The sequence below is a fragment of the Balaenoptera ricei genome, chromosome 21, assembly GCF_028023285.1.
Source record: "Balaenoptera ricei isolate mBalRic1 chromosome 21, mBalRic1.hap2, whole genome shotgun sequence".
In the NCBI taxonomy this organism is placed as follows: Eukaryota; Metazoa; Chordata; class Mammalia; order Artiodactyla; family Balaenopteridae; genus Balaenoptera; species Balaenoptera ricei.
In genome coordinates this window covers 13,692,970-13,716,195 of record NC_082659.1, presented here as the reverse complement: position 1 = coordinate 13,716,195, position 23,226 = coordinate 13,692,970, and the positions used below count along the sequence as shown (strand labels likewise).

The following is a 23,226-nucleotide window of genomic DNA, read 5'->3' as shown; positions in this document are numbered from 1 at the left end:
CCATCTTATTCATGGTATAAATGAATTGTGTAAATGTGGAATTCACAAAATCTCCAAATTGCAGATGATCCAGGGGACCCCTAGATACTCTCCCCACCTGCCCCCCATTTTAGCACCTGTAGTACTTGCCATTTTGAGGTTGAGGAGGGAGACTCAGGGAGGTCACGTGACTTGCCTGGAGCTACTTAGCCAATTAGTAGAAAGCCAGGACTAGAGCCATTTCTCTGTACTCTCCTGTCTGGGGACACGGCTTGCATGACCTGGTTACCCGTCAGATGGGAAAGGGCATGAGGATCAGCACCTGGGACTAGGTGTCCCTACCCGAATGGGACAGGCACCTGGAAAACACACTGAGAGGCCTTGGCTAAGAGCAGGGACACTCTGGGAAACAGAGGGAGGTCTCTGAAGGCTGTGGCTACAGAAAGAGCTGGTATAATTGACAGCTGTTGGAACCCAAGGAGAAGCTGGGAGCAGGTACCGTTGGGAGATCTTGCAGGCAGGTGGGGTTTGGTGCCCTGTGGGGCAGGCAGCAGGCCCTAGGCCCTGGGCGCATTTTCAAGAACAGGTTTCCTGCTCCTGGGAGGGTCTCTGGCACTAGAAACTCAGAACTCAGCCCTATAAGGACTGAAGTGGTTGGCAAGGCACACACATGGATATTCAAGTTTAAGAAATAGAGCAGGAACCCAGCGATCAAGTCCAAGATGGAGTCCATTTTGGGGAGTAAAGCAGGAGCGCACCAAGCAAGGGCCAGAAAAAGGTGTTAGGGCCTTGGGCTAAATCCACTAAACTGTGGACAGGATTGACCCAGGGGCCAGACTGAGGTTGAGTCTGCAGATTTAGGACGTTTAAAGGGGGCTGGTGCAGGGACAAAGGTGAAGACTGACGATCAGGCAGAACTTTGCACTGACCTTTAGCCCAGTGCTCTTTTCTATTAATTATTTATCTGTTAGGAGTTCTGCCGAGCTGGAAACTTTCCATCCTTTACCTAAAAAACAAATGAAAGAAAGGGTAAAGAGATAAGAGGTTCTGATTCGCTCCTGCCAGTTTGGGGAAAGCAGTGGTATTTACCCAGATTTGGCAATTGCATGTTGGATAACTCAAGCAAAGGAAAGTCATAGCCCTCAGAGTCTCCCATGGCCAGGTTTCAAGTTCTTCATACGTGCTAGGAAAATGGGCACTTTAATAGTGTAACGTAAGTCATCCTTTTAAAAAGTCACGCAGGGTGTAAAATGTAGGCTCAGTCAGTGAGCTGATTGTCGTGGATGACTGCGCAGGAGGAGGGGGATTGAGACCCGTACCGGAGACAGGATAGAGGCGGGGGAAGAATACTGGTCTTGGAGTCGGAAAACGTGGGTTCTGGTCAGGGCTCTTCCATTGAAATTGCTCTGGGCAATGTCCTCATCTATGACCCGGGGACTGTACACCTCGGACAGGGATGAGGAGTTCATGGAATCACGTCTTTGCAAGTGCCCTGAAGGAAGTTGCAGAGAATCGTTCTCTTGTCATTTCATTTCATAATCCCTTCCTTCTTTCTCTGAGACTCAGATATTCCTGGCTGGGTGAGGAGATAGGACTCCACTTGATTTGGCCTCTGTAGACTGAGCCTCAGGACCACTCCACTGTCCTGCAGGAGGTTGGTGGCTGGTCCTTCTAGCAAACTACTCACCTTGTGTGTGATCACACTTCACTTCCTGAGAGCAAGAGAGAGAGGCTCGACTTCTCTCACTCTCCACGCACCTACGATGATTGGGATCAAGCCCTATCAAACTAGGAGTGAGGGAGGTTGTCGAGATCCAGGGAAAGAGGAGGCTGAGGTTCCCATGGAGCCCCCGAAGCTCTTTGTGACTCCCCCGTACAAATGCTGTCTCCTTCCTGGTTCTCCCAGGGACACATCCATTGTCCACGCCTGTGGGGCAGGTAGCTCATGCTGGACTCACTTCTGAGAATCTTCCGGACCCGGCCTCCTGGAATTGGGCAAAGCCAGTAGGCAAGGGACTGACCATCCTAGAACTGGCGTGGCCCAGCACAGGAATCAGAGGAGGCCCTTGTGGGCCCTTTCAAGGCATATGGCGTTTATTTCCTGGGCACGTTCTATATGTCTGGCACCGTGCTATCTGCCATCTATACATGTTGAAGAGTGTGTCATTGTAGAGGTGAGTAAGATGAGGAATGTAGAAGTTAAGTGGTTGCTTAATGTTGCCAGCTAGCAGGTAGCAGAGCCAGAATCCAAGCCCAGGTCAGCCACAGAGCAAAGCCATGCTGTTTATGTAACACCATGAAACCTCCTTCCCAGAGAGGTGCTCGTTACCTGGGCTCAGGGGGTAGGGCTGTGCACTGGAGCCGCAGAATCAAAGGCTCACAGCCCATTAGATCAAGGCCGAGGGTCCCACACTGACAACTGAGACCCTCACCCTCCCTTTCCTTCACTCCTTCCCCTCCTCCCTCCTGTTCCTTTACCGGTGGCGGAGACCCCTGGAGGGGCGGGGGGAGCTTGGGCTGGGTCTGGAGGTGCTACCAGAGACCGAGGCTCTGCAGACCAAACCAGTGAACCAGAGCTGTGAATTCAATCCCACAAGGACTCATCGAACGTGTACCACATGTGCTCGATGAGGACAGCTTGCATCTTCATTAGGGAGCAGGACATTCACCCCGAATTGTTCATGACAGTCAGGGCTGTGTCTGACTGGAGGCCAGAAGGAGGGCTCCAGGCCGCAAGGGCTCAGCTGGTGGTTGAGACCAGAGGAGAGCAGTGAGGATGAAGGGAAAGGTTCCCGAAGAGGCACAGGGACCCAACTGCAGCCTGTGCAGTGTCTGCCTCAGAGGAGTGTTTGTTGAATGAATAAATGAAAACTAAAGGGTGGTTAGAATTCAGACAGGAAGAAATGAGTTGAGATGACATTCCAAAAATGAGGAAAAACACCAAAGAAGTCTTAGGGGCAGGAATCAGCAGGAAGGGGGAGAAAGGAGTGGGAATAACATTGGGTAGTTGTGTGGGACTGAGAAAGGCAGGGCTTTGAAGCCCTCGGAAGACTCTGGCCGTGCCACAGGCACGTGCTACTTGCGAGCACGCTGACATCTCCTCTGGGAGGCTAATGGCCTCTCAGACTTCACTTGTTTCAAGCTGAGCTCTTGTCTTTCGCTGCCAAATCCCAGTTTTCACATCTTAGTCCCATGCTTCCACTTGCTCAGGCCAAAAATCTTGGAGTCGTTCTTGACCCTTCCCTTCCTCTCACAAACTTTACATCTGGTCCACTAGGGAAGCAGGCAAGCTCTACCTTCACAGTCTCTAGATTCTAGAACACAGCCCCGTTTCACCCGTCCACTCAGCATCTCCTGCCGAGGTCACCACAGTGGCCTCTGGGCCGCCCTCCCTCTTTCCACCCTTGCTGTCCTAGTCTGTTGTCAGTGCAGCAGCCAAAGGCATTCTTTTAAACTGTGGCAAGTCAGATCCTGCCACTTCTTTACTCAAAACCTGTCATTGGCTGCCATCTCTCAGCGAAAGGCCAGCATCCTTACGATGTCCTGGAAGGCTGATGGTCCCGTATACTTCTCTCCACCCTCCACAGCCTCGCCTCCTCCTGCCCGTCCCCCCTCACTCCCTCTGCTCCAGCCGTGCTGGCTCCTTGCTGGTCCTCCATGCTGCAGACACGCTCCGACCTCAGGGCCTTTGTAATTGCTGTTCCTTCTGCCTCGAATGCTCTTCCCCCGGGTGTCGACATGGCCTCCTCGCAACTCCTTTATGTCTTTGTCCAGTGTCACTTCCTCGGGAAGCTCTTCCCTCACTATCTAACCTAAAATCGTATTACTCCTCTCCCTTGGCACTCTTACCCTTCCTTGCTTTATTTTTCTTCATAAAATTTACTATAATCTGACACATTTATGTCTGTCTCCGGCAACTAGAACTAAGTTCCATGAGGGCCAGAGTTGTGTGTTTTGTTTATTGCTGTGTATCTAGCCCCTAGAACAGGGCCTAGCACATGGTAAGAATTCAATAAATCTATGATGAATTGATGACTGAATGACAGAAAACTTGGTAGGGAGAGTGCTGAAAGCAGATAACAAGAACAACTAATAATAACAAAACTTTTCAATTTCAGCTTGCATCTGCTTCTTTGTTTAAGCTCCACCGGGGTATTGTTTTGTTATCTGTCTTCTCCCTGTTCAGCCCTGTCAGATGGTAGTTTCACAGTTCCGTTGACAGAGAAAAGTGATTAGATTGTGTTGTGAGCTGAACTGTATTTCCCCCCAAAAGAGGTAGGATGTCCTAAGCCCCAGTACCTCGGAATGTGGCCTTGTTTGGAAATAGGTTCTCTACAGAGGTAATCAAGTTAAAATAAGGGCATTAGGATGGGCCCTATTCCAATATGACTGATGTCTTTATAAAAGGGGAAATTTGGGCACGAGACAGGCACAGAGGGAAGATGATGTGAAGATACACACAGCGGGGTCGGGGGGCGGGGGAAGGGGCCATGTGAAAATGGAAGCAGACAGCAGACACCGGAGTTACACTCCCAGAGCCAAGGAATTCCTGGGGCCGCCGGAAGCTAGGAGAGCAACGTGGAGCAGATTCTCATCGCAGCCTCCAGAAGGAACCAACCCTGCTGACACCTGATCTGTCTCAGACATCTAGCCTCCAGAACCATGAGACAACAAATTTCTGTGGTTTGAAGCCACCTAGTTTGAAGTGCTTTGTTGCAGCAGCCCTGGAAAATTAATACAGATGGGATGCTTCCTCTTCACCAGGCAGTCAGCCTGATTTGGGCAGAAAACAGAAAACCCAGGCCTCGTCTCTCCCTGACGCTGACAGGCGGGCTCGGAGATGAACCGGGATAGACGTGGAGGGTGTGGGCCCAGGGTTTTGGCTCCCACCTCGGCCACGCCCATGCCTTGTGCTGCAGGCAACCCACTCCACCATCTGGGCCTCCCATCATCACCTGTCAAGTGAACTTTGGGGAGTGAATCTTGTCCCCAGCTCCAGCCAGCTCTCCATGTTCCATTGCTCTACAGCATTCTCAGAGGTCTAAACGTCAGCAGAAGGCAAGAGGAGAGAACATTTGATTAAATGGTGACCTTGAGGACATTTTCCAAATAACTCTTCATTTGCAGAGCCCAATTAAATAATTTTTAAAACTTTGTCTGTTCCCATTTAGCTGGCTTTTCCTCAGCATTTATTTCCAACCTGGGCTGATGTCATTGATAAAATGAATGGAGAGGAGAATCAATGCTTGAGTAGAGTGATAGGTCCTCATGGTAACTCCTACATTAAGCTAGCTGTAGCCTCTAAAGTTCAATTCAAAAGCAAAAGTGAGGGACTTCCCTGGTGGCGCAGTGGTTAAGAATCCACCTGCCAATGCAGGAGACACGGGTTTGAGCCCTGGTCTGGGAAGATCCCACATGCTGCGGAGCAGCTAAGCCCGTGCTCCACAGCTACTGAGCCCGCGCGCCGCAACTACTGAAGCCCGTGCACCTAGAGCCTGTGCTATGCAATAAGAGAAGCCACTGCAATGAGAAGCGCACCACAACGAAGAGAAGCCCCCGCTTGTTGCAACTAGAGAAAGCCCACGCACAGCAAGGAAGACCCAATGCAGCCAAAAAATAAATAAATAAAAACAAATAAATTTTAAAAAGTATAAACTCTACAAAAATCTCTATAATAAAAGACTATCGGTAAAGGATTAAAAAAAAAAAAAACAGCAAAGTGAGAAAAAAATCATGGAAAGGGAGAAAAGAAAGATCATTTTCTGTCTGTTAGAGAATAGATTTGCACCAAGGGGCCTGAAATACTACATAATTGGCAAGCTTCCTGTCAACTCTGCTACTTTCGTCCCAGCAGAATTATATGTCAGTTGTGTAAACTGCTATAAATAATTATTGGTTTTGCAAAAATTATATCCAGACAGAAAAGCGAGTGTCATGTGGAGCTATTTCTCTGAAATATCCAGATTTGGAAATAGGATTAACTGCCTCCAAAACCTGCCACCCCAGCCTGCAATCACTTAAGTGTTGCAGCAACACAAGTGCAAGCACTCCCCTGCCCCCAAAATGGGGGTGGGGGGCGGAGGAGCTGGTGCCAAGTTGGTCTGGACAAGGCACAGCTGTTGTCCATGCCAGAAATGGGGACCTTAGAGGTTATTGATGCCACCTCCCACTCAACTCAGGCAAGTAGGGTATGATGGAATGAAAGGACCTTTTCTCTGATTCATTCAACATATCCTTATGCGAACCCACTACTTCCCAGGTGCCAGACCCTAGAGACACAAGACAGACAATGTTCCTGCTTTACAAAGCCTACAATTTCAGATAAAATACCTGGAAATTATAAGATCCGGGAAGGAAACAGAAACTAACAAGGACACAACTTTGATAAGTGATCTTTGAAAAGGTGAAATTGAGACCTAACAGATGGGAATGTGAAGATTGAGATCAAGGCCATTCCAAGCAGAGGGAACAGCATTTGCAAAGGTCCTGAGATGAGAAATTTAAATGTCTGCTATTGAAGTAGAAGGAAATATCTAGATAAAAATCTGCACGTCGGACAGAGAATTATGGATCTAGAAGAACTACAGAGAACAATTTGCCAAACACCATTATTTTATGTTTTCTAAAGTTTAGAGAGTCTCGTTACCTTCCCTAAAATCTCATAGAGGCCAGTGGAAGAAGGGGACTAAGATCCAGCACTCTGGACTATTCTGTTACCAACCCCTCTCATTAACCAAGCTGAGCAACTGAGTTTACTCCATTCCCATTCTTCCAGAATATTAGTAGCTCTGTGTGTCATACAACAAGTGAATTGCACATTTGGAAGAGATGTAAGAGGTCATTTTATGCGATTGCATTCATTCATCCATTCCTTTTTTTTTTTTTTAAGATGGAAAGTTTTTTTTTAAATATTTATATTTTTAAATGTATTTATTTATTTCTGGCATGTTGGGTCTTTGTTGCTGCGCGTGGGCTTACTCTAGTTGCAGTGAGTGGGGGCTACTCTTTTCTTTTGTTTGTTTTGATTTTTTTTTAAATTTTATTTATTTATTGATTGATTTATGGCTGTGTTGGGTCTTCGTTTCTGTGCGAGGGCTTTCTCTAGTTGCGGCAAGTGGGGGCCACTCTTCATCGCGGTGCACGGGCCTCTCACTGTCACGGCCTCTCTTGTTGTGGAGCACAGGCTCCAGATGCGCAGGCTCAGCAATTGTGGCTCACGGGCCTAGCTGCTCCGCAGCATGTGGGATCTTCCCAGACCAGGGCTCGAACCCGTGTCCCCTGCATTGGCAGGCAGAGTCTCAAGCACTGCGTCACCAGGGAAGCCCGGGGGCTACTCTTCATTGCGGTGCGTGGGCTTCTCATCTCGGTGGCTTCTCTTGTTGCAGAGCACAGGCTATAGGCATGTGGGCTTCAGTAGTTGTGGCACGCAGGCTTCAGTAGTTGTGGCACACGGGCTCAATAGTTGTGGCTCGCAGGCTCTAGAGCGCAGGCTCAATAGTTGTGGCGTACGGGCTTAGTTGCTCCGCAGCATGTGGGATCTTCCCGGACCGGGGATCAAACCCGTGTCCCCTGCATTGGCAGGCGGATTCTTAACCACTGCGCCACCAGGGAAGCCCCCATTCTTTGTTTCACTCACTTTCAACTGCTCAGTGCTCTCCTCAGGGAAGCTCTTGTACCCACCTCATTGCTACATTTCTGGCAACTGCACTTCACCATGCTGTTCTCATGTCCTGTGTACTTGTCCAGAGGTCCATGAGGAGGTCAGGATCTATCCCGAGCACCAGAGAATTCCCAGTGCCTACTTAGCCTGGCACATAAAAGGTGCTCAATTAATATACGCTGAAAGCTGAATGAGTGACTGAATGGATAGATGGAATCAATAAAGGTTGAATATCCTCAGCTCTCTACTGGAATGTTCACCTGTGAGAACGTAGCTCTGTATTCATTCATGCTCTGGTCTTGTCTTCAAACACTGCCAATAGGGAGTTGATAAATTATTAAATGCTTGTCTACCATTAAAGACCATTAAAATCCAGTAGCAAATTTTACAAAGACCATGATAATTTCTCGAATATTTTCTCAGTTTTATTTCTTGTTGTTTCCAATAGGTAATACACATGCATAATTCCAAAGTCAAAGCAATATAACAAGGTGACTTTGTGAAGTGTCACTCCCACCTGGCCCCAGTTACTCTGTCCCCCAGACCCCATTCCCACCCCTCTAGGTACAGACTGGTTTGTCTAGGACTGTACCAAGCTGTACCTATTGTCTTGGTACAAATATTAATAGTGACCCCTTTCACTCTCAAAAATATCCCATTTAGGCAAAAAAATAATTTGGTTACCCTAGCTATAGTTAACCATTTTCACTACTTCCTTCAAGCTTTTCTTTATTCAAAGTCAAACAAATAAGAATATCTTAATATAATGGCTTATTTAACCATTCTGCTACTGATGGGCAGCTGGCTTATTTCCAATTGTTTGCTATTACAATCAGTGTGGCAATGCTGTATCATTTACACGTGTGGAGTTGTGTCTACAGGAAAATACTTAGAAGCAGGATTGCTGGGTCAAATGGCACATGAATCTGTAATTTTGATAGAAATTGCCAAATTTCCCTCAGTTGGGGTTGTGACATTCTGCAATCCTAAAACAAGTTATGAGAAATCCCGTTTTCCTATAACCTTGCTCTCAAATGTCACAGACTACATGACTTGATCCAAAATTAGCAACTGTGACCTAGAGGGGAACACTGTTGGTTAATCCCTTCCCCAGAACCCAACCTGGCTCCCTAGACCTGCCAAAGAAATGCTAGTGTATTAATATTTTGTTTCAATCAAGTGATGTAAGTTTTTTTTTTTTTTAAATCTTTAAATCAAGGGCTTTCATCAATACTAAGAACTTTCAGTATTTTCCTATTTTTTTTCTTAATAATTAATAGTTTTTCTATTAAATCTCCTAACAATATTATTCTAACCAGTGGTCCTTTAATCTGAGGCATACACATTTCTAAGAACTATGGAAGATTGTTCCGTCAATAATATGTTGGGGTGCAGTAATTAGGTACGTAGCACTTGGGCAGCACTTACTCATCATCACAGTTTTCAAACCCTTTGGGCTAAGGCAGTTAGTTGAGTTAATTGCCCATATCCTACTGTTAGAGTGGTCTTGCTAGAATAAAGAAAATGAGCCCATTTGGAAGCAAAAAATCAGGCTCATTAGTGAAGAGTTTCTCAAACTGTGGCCCTTGGGCCACCTACTTCTGAGTCATCTGAAGTGCTTGTTCAAAGGGTAGATTCCTGGACTGGCTTTATATCTACTGAGTTTCACAATTCCAGGCTTTTCACGTCATTGTTGTGATCATTAACACTATTGTTCATAATTATTGTCAAAAGCCATGTACAGGACACCAGACCAGTGCTCTGTAGGAACCTCCTAGCTCCCCTCACCCTGATTTTTAGAGAGGATTTCCTTTTTGTTTTTTTTTTTCACTGTCTCATGATTTTTAAAAAGTATGTTGTTATGAAAAATTTCAAACATAGGTGAAAATAGAGAGAATAGTACAATAACCTCCACGTATCCATGATCAACGTTAGCAGTTATCAACTCATAGCCATTTTGTTTCATCTCTGTCCCTACCAAGGGCTCCCCATCACTAGAAACCTTAGACATCTTATTTCACCTGTAAATATATTTCAGTAAGTATCGAGAGTTTCTCCTGCCCCCATAGAGGAGCAGCCGATAGGAGAGGGGGCTGGAGAGGCCTGCGGTGGGTGGAGGGAAAGCATTGGAGGGACGATGGCCCAGCGGGGTGTCCAGTGGATCTCCTCTGGGCTGGCTGTTACCCTGCTCTGAGGAGTCTGTACGAGGCACATCCTGAGATCCCGGGGCTCTAAGATGCGATTCTGTCCTGTCTCCTGAGGGGGCTGTCCCTGCTGGGGAGAAGCCCTCCTGATGTGGACACCGCTGGACTTCAGCGGCTGAGTGCAGTTTTGCTACAAGTGAAGTGCTTTGTTGCGGCTTGAATATTATGCCAGACCTTTTCCACACTTCAGTAGTTTTGGTTTCTGTATTTCATTAGCATTTTGTCCTCACTCCCTTGCCTTGCACAAGCACGTAATTCCAAAAAGCATTCACTCCTCTGCAATCCTCAATATCCTACCTGAATTGGAAGTGGATTTTTCTCCCCTTTTAAAGAAAAAGATGGCCCTATGCAATATAATAATTTCTGTTCCTGTAGAGAAAACCCAAGCACTTCACTGACTGTGTGATAAAATGCCATTTCATGCTTTTGGAGCTGTGATTGGCTATCACTTGTACAGTAGTCCTCTAAGAGCCTAAAAGCCTTCACTCCATTGTGCTACTGACCCAGACAAGCATAGCAGACAATGGGGAAAGCAAAGCCCGCACCTCTCAGGTCAGTAACACAGGTGGCAAGAATGAACCACAAACCCAAACTGCAGGCACTCCAAAAGAAACCTCTTCCTCATCTCAGAGTTACAAAGTTTCCTACTAAATCCTGAGAGGGGATGTGTGAAGATTAGAATTAGGCTCTTGACTGACATTTGTCCCCCAAAGCAAAGAACTTCTTGCTATTGGAACTGCTTTTCACATTCTGATTTCTACAGGGTTTTTTTTTTTTTTTCTTCTCCAACATATTCCCAATAACAAAGGTCTTTCATCATTAGATAAACTGTTTAAAAAGAGATATATTTCTTCATCCTTAAGACACCGTTCTGCAATCTTGTGAAAGACCGTGGTTTCGATGCAAGACGCAAAGGGTTGGGACACGGGCTCAGATTTCTCAGCCTAGTCAGCACCTTGCTGTTTGACTACTCAGGCGCTCGGGACCTAAGGGCACTTGGCGGAAGCCTGTTGGGCAAAATCAGCCACTGTGCAAGGCACCCTGGAGCAAAGAAGAGGCACCAGGTTCCGTTTTTCTTCTTGCCTCTTTAACAGCTTGGTAAATTGCACCTTAATAAAAATGTGAAAAAAGTGTAAGCAAAAAAAAGTAAATTATAACAACAATAAGCTACTTTTTCACCCATATAATTGACAAATATTTCAAAGAATCATAATGCCCTAAGTTAGCAATGGTGTGGGAAAGGAGGTCGCTGATAATGGGAATTTAAGTTGATACAACTCTTCGGAAGAGAAATTTGGCAGGACCTGTCAAAAACCCTTTCAAATGCATATCCTTTAATCTACTAATCTCTCTCCCAAGAAAATAATCAGACTGAGTTTGAAACTGTCTGCAACAGATGTTTATGATAAGAGAAAATTAAATGTCCAAGTATGTAGATTGGGTTAAGTGAGTTGTTATAAATTTGTAAAATGGAAATCTCTGAAGTCCTAAAAAATTACGAGGTAGAACTATATTTATTGGTATGGAAATATTCCACAGCACATTTTTTTTCTTTTGCATATATTTCTTGTCGCTTTATCCCCGCTCTTTGCAATGATGGATGCTACCATCAGCTATAATTAACATCAATAAACAGGTACTCCACTCTGTTGAAATCTAGACAGACATTAGAATTGTGAAACAATGTGAATATTGTTACAATTTCACTAAAATCATACAAGGAAACCTGCTGGTTCCTTTAATGAAATCAAATTCAGATGTCATCGGAGAGGTGAGACCTTCTTTTGGGAAAAAGTAGCTGAACTGTGTAGTCACAACTCTTATCCTCAGATAATCACCTTCCACCATCATCCTTGGAGGAGTCCATGGAGGGAATATCTCCTTATCTCAGATTTTTCTCAAAAAGGTCTTGATGGAAAAGTGAAATTAATGCAGCTGGAAAATTAGAAATAAACGACAAACTGCTAATTTAATACTGAGGTAGGTAGAAAGGAAGGAGGTCCTTTATTATTTAAAAGTCTTGGAATCTAAAAGGTATGTTTCTAGACATTACTTGCAAAGGGACCAAAACGGAGAGCAAACATTGAGATGGGTGGAGAAAATGCTTAACAACAATTAGAAATTTGGTCGAAATTCTCCCCAAACAATGCAAAGTTTGTTTTTAAATTTACAGATTTGTTCATTAAACATTTATCAAGCACCTATTGTGTGGCAGCTCAGATATATAAAGATGAGCAAATAGTCTCTTCTCAAAAAGCTCCCAGTCAAACTGTCCTGGATTTGGTCAGGGACTACACCATGTTTCAGTTCTGGTCTATGTGGGCAAGTCCCCTTCTGCATAACTACCAGTGACCCATTCCACTCATTTTTTCACATATTTAATCTAATTTAACTAACTGGTTGTTTCAGTGTCACACGGATATAACCTGTCTCCATATGTTGGGGTGTCCTGGCTCTCAGTCCTGGGCCCTCTTCTCTTCTTCGTACACATTATTTCACTAGGTGATCTCATCTAGTCTTATGGCTTTAATTACCATCCAAATATGATGACTCCAAATTTGTGTCTCCAGCCCCTACCTTTCCCGAGTTCCACAGTCAAATTTGCAGTGGCCTATTTGACATCCCACTTGGACATCTAACACACATCTCAGATCTCTCTGGGGGCAATGGCACAGACCCTGTGCTCTGGCTGGCCAGCCCCGCTGTAGCGGGTGCTAAACTCTGCCGATGCTGGCACTCCACACAAGAGCAGGAAGGAGGAGGGGCCCACCTCTCTCGGTTGTTCACTTGGCAACTTGCTTATTTCCTCGGTTACTTCTGGTCCTTGTTCCCTTGACTCTGAGCTTGGAATTCTGCCAGAAGCTCCCCTGACCCCATAGCTACCTTCTGAATGTGTTTTGGATTAGGGTTTCCTCGGTTAATATGATCCCTTCTGATTTTTATCATTCATGAATTTTTTCAAAGTTTTAAGCTTTCTGGTTGTGCTTCTTATTTTCTCTCTCTCTTTTTAATTCATTCTTTTAATGTTTTAAGGTATTTTTTCTGGATGTTTTGCATGGGGGTAGAAACGTACACTGAGTTTTCCATCTCGATTCAATATCTATTCTCCCTTTCTTATAGATTCAGTGTTGTACTGAATATAAGCCAATTTAATAACTCAGTTATTTTGTTAATTATTGTCCTGTGCTCTAGGACTAAAATACCTTCAGGAGCTATTGAGATGTGTGGCACTACCGAACCCAAACACTAAGTGACACTCAATTGTTGGTTGATGAAGTAGACAGCAATCAGAGGTCTCATGGTTATTGTTTCCTTTAGCTATGAATTCTCACTTCTCACTTCCTTCACTGTCTCATTGTTGTAATTGGTGGTCTTATGTTTCATACAGTTGCCTCTCCTTTAGACAAAAAAAAAAACATGCATGTGCTTTATGAAGCTTTTGCTTCTCAACACCACCACCCCAGGGGGAAGATTTCTGTCTTTGCAATTACATTATATGGGAAACATTTCCCCAGATTATTTCTTTCTAAATATATGATGTTCTACTATAATTATAATTTTTTAAGCCTTGAAACAAAGTAAAATTGGGTCTGTTTAAGCTGAGAGCCTATGCTTGAAGAGAGCACTATATAATTTACTTCTCGAGTTGTTCTGCTATCTTCAGGGTATGGGAAGAAAGAAAAGCTATGTTAACATCCTCTGATCTTAAAATATAATATCCTCCTCTACCTCAGTAGCTAGGCAAGAAGGTTGTGATGGTTAATTTTATGTGTCAACTTGGCTGGGCCATGATATCCAAATATTTGGTCAAACATTAATCTGGATGTTTCTGTGAGGATGGTTTTAGATGAGATTTACATCTAAATTGGTGGACTTTGTGTAAAGCAGATTACTCTCCATAAGGTGGGTGGGCTTCATCCAATCAGTTGAAGGCCTTAATAGAACCAAGACTTACCTCCCCCAAGCAAGAAGGAATTCTGCCAGCAGATGGCCTTCCAACTTGAACTGCAGCATCAACTCTTCCTGGGTCTCCAGGCTGCTGGCCCATCCTGCAGATTTTGGACTTGCCAGCCTGCAAAATAGTGTTAACTGATTCCTTAAAATAAATCTCTTTTTATATGTATGTTTTTTTGAAACCTCTAAATTGACTTGGAGTGCTTGCATATCCTCACACTGAGGGGTAGACGTTACAGAAATCAGAGTAAACACTACACCTATTCACGTATCTGCTTTGAGACTAGAGGTCAAAATCCCTTCTCTAGAGACCCTGTTGGGACCCACTTGCTCATTACTGCCTCTGTAGACTCCCCTGGACTCTGAACTCTATTTGTCTACTAAAAGCCATGATGGCAGCCTTGCTTCTAATCCATTGGGCGTTCCCTGGATGTTGGATTCAGCTCAATTACCAGAACCACTATGCACAGCTATGACCTCATACCTTCATTAAACTCCTAGAATTTGCATTTGCTTCTGTCTCGCAGTCTCCCTGGACTTCCCAGTCACTGGATTGTGCCTTCATGTGCAGAGAAGTAACGTTCACTCATTTCGTCATTAACTGGACTCCCAGTCCCAGCCAGTCCAGGTGTCCTGCCCTTCCTCCCACCCCGTGACCATAGCGAGCACCACAGATCTTAGACTCGTTTTTCCTGGTTGTCATGACAACCTCACAAATTTATGTTTGTGTCCTTTGTTTTAATTTCTAATTTAGTTCCTATATTTTAATGTTATATTCCATAATATAAAGTTGACCTTAATAAGAAGGATGAAATTTTACAAATAGGAAAAGAAAACTCTTCTCCAAAAATTCAATGCTAAGTGTGTCATCACAAACTAATGTTAAACTTGGAAAATACAACTGAGACCTGAGAATTCAAATTAAAAAACGAACTGAGCAGTACTTACCCTTTTAACAATACAGAACTAGATGTGCAGATTCTACTTGAATCAGTCAGGGGCGAGTCAGGGTGTACAAACCTCAGCGGTTATTTTAACAGACAGAATTTAATATAAAGCATTATAAACTAGGTAACTACAGTAGCTTCCTATTGCTGCTGTAACAAATTATAGCACAAATTGAGTGGTATAAGACAGCACAGATTTATTATCTTATAGTCCTGGAGGTCAGAAGTCCAAAATCAGTTTCACTGGACTAAAATCAAGGTGTCAGCAGAATTGTGTTTCTTCTGGAGGCTCTGGGGGACAGTCTGTTTTTTGGTCTTCTCCAGCTTTGAGCGATCACCTGTATTTCTTGTCTCACTGGCCTCACGTCAGTCCAGCCTCTGCTTCCATTGTCACGTCTCCTTCTCTGACTCTGACCTTCCTGCGCCCACTCGTGTCCATCCTTGTGATTACATTACAGATAGTCCAGGATACTCTTCCCATCCCAAGATCCTTAAATTAACGGCAAAGTTCCTTCTGCCATGTAAGGTAACATATTCACAGGCGTGGGGGATTAAGACATGGATATCTTCGGGGGACCATTATTCTACCCATCAAAGTAACTGACAACACAAAAACAGAACAGAAGGTACCACACTTCATAGACTGAATCAGCAAGCGCAGGAAGCAGATACCCCCCTAGGGTTCCAATGAAGGGAAGATGTTGGAATGTTTAAAACTTAGATGCTTAGAAAAGGGGACCACAGAGCAGAAGCCTAGGCTCTGAGGCCCGGATGCCGGCAGCTAGTGCTGGTGTGTCTGAAGGGGACAATGAGGCCGGTTCTAGGAAGGTTAGGAGAGCTGCACACTGCTGCATCTGGAACAAGCACAGCTGCAGTGGGGAAGAAGCAAGGCTTCTGATGCCGACCAGAACAGGAAGCAAACAGGAAGCCCACTGGAAGCCACCAGAAGGAGTAGATCCCTCCCACCAATCTTCCTCTAGGGCTCCTTATTGGCAGGAGGGAGCCAGCTGGCAAAAGAAAAATGTATGTGGAGTCCCAGCCCCACCATTACAAAGCCGAACACAGAAAGTAAGTTGGAACTCGAGAGACAATAGCTTTACAAGTGACACAGGACTCAACTTGATGAAAAGCAAAAAGCATAAATCAACCCATTGTTTATATTAAGCATCCTGGACCCATGACTTTTTCCCCTCAATTCCTTGGGTTTTTTTTGATATGTTGCAGCCTCAGACCACCTTGAGACATATGTATGGAAATTAGTGTTTTTAGATACACTTTATTTTTTGGGGGGGGGATTTTTTTAATAGATCTTTATTGGAGTATAATTGCTTCACGATACTGTGTTAGTTTCTGTTGCACAACAAGGCGAATCAGCCATACGCATACACGTGTCCCCATATCCCCTCCCTCTTGAGCCTCCCTCCCATCCTCCCTATCCCACCCCTCTAGGTCATCGCAAAGCACGGAGCGGATTTCCCTGTGCTATGCGGCTACTTCCCACCAGCCAACTATTTTACATTCGGTAGTGTATATATGTCGATGCTACTCTCACTTCACCCCAGCTTCCCCCTCCCACACCATGTCCTCAAGTCCATTCTCTATGTCTACCTCTTTATTCCTGCCCTGCAACTAGGTTCATCAGTACCTTTTTTTTTTTTTTTTTAGATTCCATATATATGTGTTAGTATACGGTATTTGTTTTTCTCTTTCTGACTTACTTCACTCTGTATGACAGACTGTAGATCCACCCACCTCACTACAAATAACTCAGTTTCGTTTCTTTTTCGTGGGAATGTAAATTGATACAACCACTATGGAAAACAGTATGGAGGTTCCTTAAAAAACTAAAAATAGAACTACCATATGACCATATATCCCACTACTGGGCATATACCCTGAGAAAACCATAATTCAAAAAGAGTCATGTACCACAATGTTCACTGCAGCACTATTTACAATAGCGAGGACATGGAAGCAACCTAAGTGACCATTGACAGATGAATGGATAAAGGAGATGTGGCACATATATACTTTAGGTAGTGCAAGGATTCCAAACTTTTTAGAAAGGATGCACTCTTGGATTTTTTGGTTTTACAACATCCCACATGATCTCCATAAATCCCTTCTGGTACATATTTAGTTTTTTAATTAAAGCAAATTACAACTGGTAATTCATTTGTTTAGGGATTTCATACCATTCTTTAAGACGATTTAGGATTACTCAAAACAGGAGGAGGATTTCTGGATCAAATCAGTGGATGAGTCCATCAAACCATTTCATAATAATTCCGGAAAAGAAACCCATAAAGGAAACCCCCTGAGTCAGAAAGTGAGATTAAGAAAAATATATCCTATTTTCAGAGTGAAATCTATGTATTTTCACTTATATTTTGGCCTCATACTTTAGTGCTTGTATGAACACTGTGTTTCTTGATCTGGTTTTCAGTTTTCATATACCAGGTTTATGTTCTACAGTACTATGTATTTTCTGTAATATGCTCTGCATATTTTCAAGTTGTTCTCCAATTATAAAAGCAGGACTAAAAGAGCTCAATGTTCTTGTGTCTATCTAGCATCTTCTTCTCCATGTTGACTTCTAGAATGTACCAAGCTTGAGTGCCTGCAGTGCTGTACTTGGTGTACTCTTTCGTTCTCAAGTAAACGAATTATCATGCACTTAAGTCCTAGCCTTGGTCGGCTGGTTTTGCTTTCAACCTCATTCAGTAGACTTCCTTGTCATAATAACCAATGAATGGCTTCAAGGTAAAATACTCGTTCAACTGCTTCTAACTCTCCATCCTCACTAATTCTATTTCCTCTCTTCTCCTGCATTTACAAGTGCATGTTTTGACTTTGTACTATTGTACTGAATTGCTACAACTCTGAAAGTTGTACTTTTACTTCAAATCATTGATTAACCACATCACTGGAACCTTTTTGTAAGCAGGTTTTTATGAAAAAGAAACCAATACAAGGAAACAAAAATTATATCAGGAAGTTTTTCCAAAAACATAGTCCAGGATAAATTGGGTCTGTGTAGATTCATCCTATTCGCATACACATTTCATATTTCCATCTGTTCAATAAAGACTGTGCTCAAAGTCGTGATCCTACAAAGCTGATTATAAAGTCCTAAAATAACAAAAAATCTTGAAATATATAATATGCATTGTAACTATTGAGGCGGGAAATAATAGATTAACTTATGTAAGACTGATTTTTCAATAAGAGTTTATATTTAAGGGAGTTTTCTGTTTAAGAACTTTTATTTCCTTAAATCTTATTCTAGCACCACTTGATTTTCTATTATTTTTGTTGGTGATAATGTTTCTTTAAGATTTCTTTTTTTTCTTTTTGTTAATGCTGCTGTGCTTTTATTTTGGTAGCACTAATCTGCTCTTAGTTTTTTTCACTCCCTCCCAGGAACCGTAGTTATCCTAATTATTATATTTTAAGTCTGGGCTGGGACTCCACATACATTTTTCTTTTGCCAGCTGTCTCCCTCCTGCCAATAAGGAGCCCTAGAGGAAGATTGGTGGGAGGGATCTACTCCTTCTGGTGGCTTCCAGTGGGCTTCCTGTTTGCTTCCTGTTCTGGTCGGCATTTAATACTATTCTCACATATTTTTGTCAACTACATTTGGCCCTCTGTAACCGTGAGTTCCACAACTGTGCATTCAATTAACTGCAGATTGAAAATATATATATTTTTTAAATGCCAGAAAGTTCCAAAAGACAGAACTTGAATTTGCCACACTGGCAACTATTTACATAGCATTTACATTGTATTAGGTATTATAAGTAATCTAGAGATGATTTAAAGTAAATGGGAGGATGTGCATGGGTTATATGCTAGTACTACCATTTTATGTAAAGGACGTGAGCATTAGGGAATTTTGGTATGGGAGAGCGGGGCAGGGGTGTGGATCCTGGAACCAATCCCCTGTGAACACTGAGGAATGACTGTAATTAATTTATGAATGGCAACTTTCTGTCCCTAATAATTAATTTACTATCTGCACCTTATTATATTGTTTTATTATTAAGTAACTGCAGCGTATACCATTTCTTTTTCGCTCTCTAAATTTATATATTCCCACAAATAACTTGACAGTTTGGGTTTATGTAACAAATTTCCTCACACTTCTCAGGCAAATGTACCAAAATAAGGAGATGAATAGTAATAGGGGAGAATATATATCCATATATATATGAATATTCATATGTATATGGAAAGTCAGAGATAAAAGAAATTTTGAGGAATATTAAGAGGCTATAGCTATGTTTCACTTATGTTCATTTTATGTTCTTCATATTTATGTTCATGTACATATGATTTCTAATATTTTATTTTGTAGTCTGCCTTTTCCTTCACTCTGATTCTTTTCATTTATACCTAAACATTTTTGTTCTTAGGAATTCCAGTTCTGGATGTGGTAGTGTAAATAATTTGGATTAATCCTCCTGCTGAGAACTAGAATATCTGAACAATTATTTTTTTTAATGTTTGAAGTCATCAAGGAATTATGAAGTTAGTGAAGAATCAAGGATCCACAATCTTAAAAAAGAAGGAAACACAAAGAGATGGTCATTGCATTCAGGTCTCTGGAGCTTCCAGAAGAGGCAGATGAGAAGCTGAGCAGCTCAGCAGAGGTACTGACAAATTCATGAAGTTAGGAGAAAAACCTGGAATTCACAAACTACTGAAGAAGAGGATCCCAGGAACCCCTCTAAGCTTTGGATAAGCTACAAGGCTACACTCTAGGACTAAGTGTGAACTCTAAATGAACTGACCTTCAAAGGGACTAAAGCAAGCTTCAGATAATCTCAGCTACTAACAAGAAGAAAAACATAAATGCTCTATTTAAAGATACCATCATCTTAGACTCCAGTTTATCTCCCAATTTTTCATATACAATATCTGCTACTCATTAAAAAAAAATCAGGAAAATGAGACAAGTTAATGTGATAGATAACCAAGGGGGGAAAACAATAATAAAAACAGACTTACAAGTATACAAATAATCCGACACAAACCTTAAAATAACTGTACTTAGTATGTTTACAGAGATAACAGGTGAAATTGAGAATTTATGTAGAAAACTGGAAATGATTTTTAAAATGAAACTTGTATAACAGAAAAATTTTATAATGTGTTTAGCAGCTGGAGAGAGAATAGTGAACTGGAAAATCAGTAATAAACATCCAAAATAAAAGCACAGAGGAACAAAAGGATAATAAATGCAGAAAAGAGGCTAAGAAACATAGGAGCTATAGTGAAAATTGTATGAATAATTGGTCCAGAAGAAGAAGAAAGAGAGAATTAGACAGAAGCAATATTTGCCAAGATAGCAATTGAGGATTTTCCAAAATGGATGGATGATATCAAACTACAGATTCAAGAAGCACAAAGAAACCAAGAAGGTCACTATAAAACATATCACACCTAAGCACACCACAGTACACCTGCTGGAAATGAAGGGCAAAAAAGTGTTAAATGTAGCTAACAGAAGAAGAAAAATGACCTTCAAAGGAGCAACCAGACTGACAGCAAAAATATCCTTCAAAAATGTAAGTGAAACAAATACATTTTCAGTCAAACAAAAATGAAAAAAATTCATCATCAGCAGACCAACACTAATGAAAATACTAAAAGATGTTCTTCAGCCAGAAAGAAAATGATTCCAGATAGTAGCTCAGAGATGCAAAAAAGAGTGAAAAGAAAAATAGAAGCTAAGCATAAAGGGAAATATAAACGAATATTGAGGATTGAAACCATAATAGTGAAGTCTTATGGGGTTTTAAATATATAAAAATCAAAATACTTGGCAAAACCACTCCGGAAAACAATTTGGTTGTTTCTTAAAAAGTTAAACATACACCTACACGTGACCCAACAGTTCCAATGTCCATCAAACGGTGAGGGTATAAACAAATTGTGGGATTTTAACACAATAGAATATCACTCAACTGTACCTAGTAATGAACTAACTGATCGATTTTTCTGAACCAACCATCTGTGAGTGGGCTGTGTTAGTCTTTGAAAGCTGGCTTGCTGACTAGCAGATGAGTTTTGATGAGTTTTGACACAGCCAAGTTCAAACTGTCACGGAATAATTTTGCCCTGGGATACAAGGCTGCAGACTTCCAGCTCCTCACTTATGTGAACCATGGCACTGAATTTGGAGGTTCTATCCACCAGAAGGTTAAGGAGAAGATTGAAATGTCACCGAACCTCGCTTGGATGGCTGGCAGTTAACGACACCTGTTTCTGACATCACCGCCAAATACAAAGTGACTTATAGAACTTCTCTATCTGCTAAAGTAAGTCATGCCAGCCTGATTGGACTGGGTCATACCCAAACACTTTGCCCAGGAGTCAAACTGACCCTATCTGCTTTGATTGATGGAAGGAACTTCAGTGCGGGAAATCACAAGGTTGGGTCGGGATTTGAACTAAGAAGCTTAATGTGGTTTTGAGTAATGCACCAGCTTTGTCCCTGGGAATTAAGAGAAATGAACCCACTATGTCTTGACCTTAAAATTCTTCTGTGAAATTTGAAAAGTGTAAACTTTTATCCTTCCGAAGAATTGTAATCTTGCCCATACTGAAGTCTAGAGATCGTTAAGTCCATCCTAAGGGAGGTGCTTGAAGGCATTCCTGGAGGTTGTCACGTTTGTGCCACCTTTTAGTTCCGAAGTGTTATTTTGAGTGTGTTCCTCAGTGGCGATGTAGTGTCATGTTATAAAGAAATGACATGATCCTCCAGTTTGTACATCACGTCCTGCCTGTCCCACGCTTCCTCATGACCTTTTATTATATTGGTCTCTGTGCTGTAGTAGAATCTTTGGTTTTGCATCAGAAGAAAATAAAATAAAACCATCACATTTGAAACAAAAAAAGAATGGTTTAACACCTGAAAAATTTTGTCATATTAACAGAATTAGGGGAAAATATCATATTACCTTATAGATAAGTACCAAAAAAGAACTTGCCAAAATTCAATATATATTCATGATTAGAACTTTTAGCAAATGTAAATAAAACTGCTTGAATCTGATAAAATGCACCTATAAAAAAACGTACACAAACATTATGATTAAATGTTAAAAACTTTCCCTCTGGAACTGGGAATGAGACAAGAATATCCGATCCAACTAATAAGAAAGATAAAGAAAACAAGTGTAAGAATATGAACACAAGGACGAAAACTGCCCCTATTCACAGGCAATTTGGTAGTGTACATAGACTATCCAAAAAGATCTACACCTAAATTATTAAATTTAATTAGTTAGCAAGGTTGCTGGATATACCAATATACAAAAATCAATTGTATCCTTCTATCCCAACAACAAGCAAAAAATTAAAAATTTTATTTTTATTTATTTATATTTTAATTATTGAGGTATAATTGACAAATAACGTTATAGTATTAGTTTCAGGTACAACATAATGCTTTGATATTTGTATACATTGTGAAATGATCACTATGATAAGTCTAGTTACCGTTTGTCATCACAGTTACGAAATTATCTTTTCTTGTGATGAAAACGATTTCAGATCTACTCTCTTAGCAACTTTCAAATACACAATACAGTATTATTTGCTATAGTCAGCATGCTGTACATGACATCCCTGTGGCTTATTTATTTTATAACTGGAAGTTTGTACCTTTTGGCTTCCTTCACCCATTTTGCCCACCCCTCACATCCCCTCTCTGGCAACCACCAATCTGTATCTATGAGCTTGGCTTTTTTATTTGTTTGTTTTGTTTTAGATTCCACATATAAGTGAAATCATGCAGTATTTCAAGGTCCATCCATGTTGTTGCAAATGGCAAGATTCCATTCTTTTTTATGACTGAGTAATATTCCTTTGTGTGTGTGTGTGTGTGTGTGTGTGTGTGTATCACATCTTCTTTGTCCATTCATTCATTGATGAGCACTTAGGTTGTTTCCATGTCTGTCTATTACAAATAATGTTGCAGTGAAAATGGGGGTGCAGATATCTTTTCAAATTTTTGTTTTTGTTTTCTTCAAATAAATACCCAAAGGTGGAATTGCTGGATTGTATGGTAGTTCTATTTTTAATTTTTTGAGGAACCACCATACTGTTTTCTGGAAAGCCATTTGCCAAGCAAATTGGAAAGAAAACATCAAGAGAAGTTTAGATAACATAATTGACACAGTAATTCACCTTCTAAGAATCTATCCTTAGAAAACAATAATATCACAAACACACTTGGACAAAGGCTTATGTCCAAGGGTGTTGCAGCCTTGCTTACCATGGCAAAAGACTGAAATAACCTAAATGTTCAAACATAGGAGAACGATTATAGCGACACTGTCTCTCAATCAGATAAAATGTGCCTGCCAAAAGAAAATAATAAAATGGATAAATAGATAACATAATTATAATAACTGTAATTATTATATATAATTATTATATATGTAAATATATTCATATTATATATAATATACAA

The 23,226-nt window shown here is 41.7% G+C and overlaps 1 long non-coding RNA gene and 1 pseudogene across 1 annotated transcript in view; both read left to right on the top strand.

Moving 5' to 3' along the window:
- Nucleotides 1-19,273, top strand: part of LOC132356689 (uncharacterized) — a 121,093-nt gene extending 101,820 nt beyond the window's left edge. The window contains exon 3 of the long non-coding RNA XR_009499986.1: nt 19,160-19,273. This is a non-coding gene — a long non-coding RNA (uncharacterized LOC132356689). The remainder of the gene's footprint in view (nt 1-19,159) is intronic.
- A 1,461-nt stretch (nt 19,274-20,734) lies between these two features.
- On the top strand, nt 20,735-21,357 carry LOC132356736 (voltage-dependent anion-selective channel protein 3-like; annotated as a pseudogene).
- The last annotated feature ends 1,869 nt before the right edge of the window (nt 21,358-23,226 follow it).